This window comes from Arachis duranensis, chromosome 9 (assembly GCF_000817695.3).
Source record: "Arachis duranensis cultivar V14167 chromosome 9, aradu.V14167.gnm2.J7QH, whole genome shotgun sequence".
Classification (NCBI taxonomy): domain Eukaryota; kingdom Viridiplantae; phylum Streptophyta; class Magnoliopsida; order Fabales; family Fabaceae; genus Arachis; species Arachis duranensis.
The window spans coordinates 56988064-56992524 of record NC_029780.3 but is presented as its reverse complement, the minus strand read 5'-3'; positions in this window follow the sequence as shown (position 1 = coordinate 56992524).

Below are 4461 nucleotides of genomic sequence, written 5' to 3'. Positions count from 1 at the left end.
TGGTCCAGGGGCACAAGTTGCGCAACAATTTTGCACCAAGGCACCAATGCTCATCTCACAAAGTGAGCTGAGCATTTCCCTGATGCCTTCCACGCTACAAAAGGATCCACACACAAAGCCTCAATGCTCAGCTCAACTTGTGAGCTGAGCATCCTCTTGGAACCAATTTCTTCATGGGCTGGAAAATCAATTAAAAATCCAATTAAATTCAAATCTTCACCAAATCAAAAGCCCATCCAAATTCCAAATTCCAAGAATGGAAGGTGTATAAATAGGAGCTAGTTTGATGTAATTAGGACCTCTAGAATCACTTTTGAATTTTCCTGGAAAACTTCCATTTTTATTTTTGAACTTTTACTTTGGAATTTAGTTCTTAGAGAATTGGGGAGGAGAATTGATCTCTCTTCTTCCTTGTTCTTGCTTGAGCATTCTTTACTTTTTATTTTGGATCTTGGGTGAAGAATTGAAGAACTTCTGTTTCAATCTCACCTTGAGATCCCTTGCTTTAATTTTCTGCATAATTGAAGTTCAATTTCCATTCTCTGCTTCATCTTCTGCTCTTTCTGCAATTTACTTTCCTTTAGTTCTTTTGCAATTGTTCTTGTTGGATCAAGGAAGGATTTGAGATCTAGACTTGTTTTCTAGTCTCTTCCACTCCTGAGATCTTCAACCCTCTTTTAAATTGCTGCAAATTAAGCATCGCTTACTTTCTGTTCTTAAATTTTCAAAGCATTTTTACTCTTCTGTTTGAGATCTACCTTGATTCAATTCATCTTCTACTTGTCTGTTTATTGCAATTCACTTGTTCTTGTTTAAATTCTGCAATCCCAATTCCCAATCCCTTTTATTAATTCAAGCAATTTACATTTCTTGCACTTTAAGTTTCAGTCATTTATATTTCTTGCAATCTAAATTTCTGCACTTTATATTCCTTGCATTTTAAGATTTAGATTCTTTACTTTCTTTGCTCTTTAATTTACTGCAATTTCCCTTCTCCCTTTACATTTCAAGCCATTTAGCTTCTGTCAATCACAAATCACACAACTCAACTTCTATTTGCTTGAATAAATCAACCACTAAGCTAAAATTGCTCAATCCTTCAATCCCTGTGGGATCGACCTCACTCCCGTGAGTTTTATTACTTGATGCGACCCGGTGCACTTGCCGGTGAGTTTGTGTTGGATCGTTTTCCACAACATCATTCATAATAGGAAGGTGGTTCATCATAATAAACATGTGATGGTTTTATGTACTCCATTTGTTCCATTTGTTGCTCAACACACTCCAATCTATTGTTCTCAAGTTGAGATTCTACAATACCCTTCATGCTTCCCTCTTTGGTTGCTCCTCCACAATCGTCCTTGGACATATGGTATGAGTCCCATGCATCTAAATTTTCATGGACAGTTGCTTGAAGCTGATCCATTGCTTCCTTGAATGATGGACATGGATATTCTTCCATGGAGGGTTGTGGTGGAAGGTAGAATTCAACTTGTGGTTTAAAGTTTTCACACATTGAAGGTGGTCATAATATGTTGGAATGGTGGTGGTTCAATATGTGGCTCACATGGCTCAAAGGGTGGTTGGTGTGATGGATATGGATTAGGGTCATATGAAGGTGGTTGGTAAAAAGGGGCTTGTGAGTATGGTTGAGGGTTATGTTGAGGATATGGCTCATAGGCATATGGTGGTGGTTCTTGAAAGTCACAAGTGGATTCACCATAGCCATTTGATTGGTATGCATCATAGAATGGCTCTTCTTTATAGTGCATTGGTGGAGGTTGTTGCCATGAAGATTGATCATATGCATTTGGCTCATTCCACCTTTGAGTGTCCCATCCTTGATACACATTCTCATTGAAGTTCTCATCACCTACAACATAGTTGTAATCACACTCATAGCCAAAGTGAGAATTCATAATGGAAAGAGAAAACAAAAATCAAAAGATAATAGAAAATAAGAGAAACAAAATTCTACAACTAGCAAATAAAGCAAAAAGCAAGATATTCACACTATTCATATACGTACAATAACCAATAACATAACACCATTACAAATCCCCGGCAACGGTGCCATTTTTGATGATTGGATTTTTAATGGTATAGAATTTCACAAATGAATTCTCATTACAAGTATAGTTTCTAAACCAATCAATAATCCTTTCATACAAAAGATTTTTTGTCACAAGTAAAAAACCCCTAAATTTATAAACCGAAGTATTGAACTTCGGGTCGTTCTCCCTGGGAATTGCAATAAAGTGTTCTTATTATTGGTTATGAGATATTTTGGGATTTTTGAGATTTTAGACAAGAATTTTAAGTGTCACTAACGCTCTCGAAGATAGGCATGCTCACGTTAAGAGTCACGCTAGTTATACTAATGTGAACTCTAACGTAGGGACGGAGGGGCACAAGGTATGGACTATTTTTGGGGTTGGAACGTTAGTGGAAAATGTGATTTCCATTAACGTTCTCGAACCCATATTTTCACTTAAACGTTAACGTCACTAACGCCCATGCCTAACTCAAACTTTTCTGCAAGCTGAGCCCACTAAAGATTCTAACTGCCTCAACTCAAGATCTAAGGCCCACATCCAAGACTTGAAGAACTCACTGGAAGATCAAGAGAGTAGTATATATAGGAGTAGTTTTGAACTACAGAGGAGCTTTTGGCATTTTGGAGAACTACCCTCTATATATTTACTTTTCTGCATTTTATTAGGATGTATTCTTTTCTGCCATTTTCCATTCTCAGAGCTATGAATAACTAAACCCCTTTCATCGGGTTAGGGAGCTCTGTTGTAATTTGATGGATCAATTATAGTTTTCATTCTTTTTCCTCCTTATTTTCTATTGATTTGCTAGAAAGCTTTCGATCTTAACTCAACTAGTTAGTTGTCTTAGAAAAGAAACACTCCATAATTAGATCTCCTCTGAGCCTTGGAAAAGGGATGAGGAGATCATGCTAGAAATGATTTCTCATGTTGGACCAAATTGGGGTCTGGGCGGATATAGTGACATGTAATCCTCCCAACACTTTGATTTGGAAATACATGTGGTATAATCAGTGACCATACTTCATCTCTTCCCATGAGAAATTAAATCAAGGAATTGGGCAATTGTTCAACGAGAGATTGGATTGCCAAGGAATTGGGATCCAATCACCTAAGATTGCCAAAAAGATCAATAGATGCATTGATTGAGGAAGAGATGAAAATGAACTTGATCTGGAGAATGCAACATCTCCTGAGCCCAATGAATTCCCTATTTATGATCTTACCCATTCCCTTTACTTTCTGCCATTTATTTCCATCCTTATCTCCCCAAATCCCCATTTAAGATTCTGCACTTTAGTTTCTGCACTTTACTTTCCAGCCATTTAATTTCCTGCAATATCAACTACATTCTGTTTCGCTCAACTAGCATACTCCTCCAACTAAAGTTGCTTGACCAATCAATCCCTGTGGGATTCGACCTCACTCTATTGTGAGTTTTTACTTGACGACAATTCGGTATACTTGCCGAACGAAAATTTGTTGAGAGACAAGTTTTCATGCATCAAGTTCATGGCACCATTGCCGGGGATTGATTTTGTATCAACAAGGATTAAGTTGGAAGTTCACTAGATTGAGCATTTTCCCTTTTGTTTGTTTACTTTATCTGGTCATTTACCTTTAGTTTATTGAGTTTCGTCCTCATCCCATATACCCTCTATGTTTTCTTTCTCTCTTTCGTTGATTATTTACAATTCTGCTCACTAACCCACTAACTGTTTGATAATTTGCACCACTCACATTAACAATCACTCTAACAAGAATAATCTCTTCATTCTATTTCTTGCTGTGTGCTCTGTTAGTTGTATGACAGGGAGGAGAAGTGGAGCTTTAATTTCCTTCAATTCAGAACCTGAGAGGACCCTCTGGAGATTAAGGAGGGAAGCAAGAGGAAAAAGAGTTGTTGGTGATGAGGAAGAGGAAGAGTACTTTGAACCAAATATGGAAGAAAACATGGGAAACAACCATGAAGAGGAAGCCCACAACCATTCCAGAAAAGTAGCATCCAAAAGCCCACCATACATGCCAACAACTTTGAATTAAAACCCCAGCTCATCACCCTTGTTCAGAACAACTGCTCATTTGGAGGAAGTGCCCATGAAGACCCCAATCAACATCTAACCACTTTCCTGAGAATATGTGATACGGTGAAGTCTAATGGAGTCCACCTAGATGTCTATAGGCTGCTTTTGTTCCCTTTTTCACTCAGGGACAAAGCATCCAAGTGGCTGGAGTCCTTCCCAAAGGAAAGCTTAACAAATTGGGAAGATGTGGTGAACAAATTTTTGGCAAGATTCTACCCTCCTCAAAGAATTAACAGGCTGAGAGCTGAGGTGAAAACTTTCAGGCAACAAGATGGTGAGACTCTCTATGAGGCATGGAAGAGATTCAAGGACTTAACAAGAAG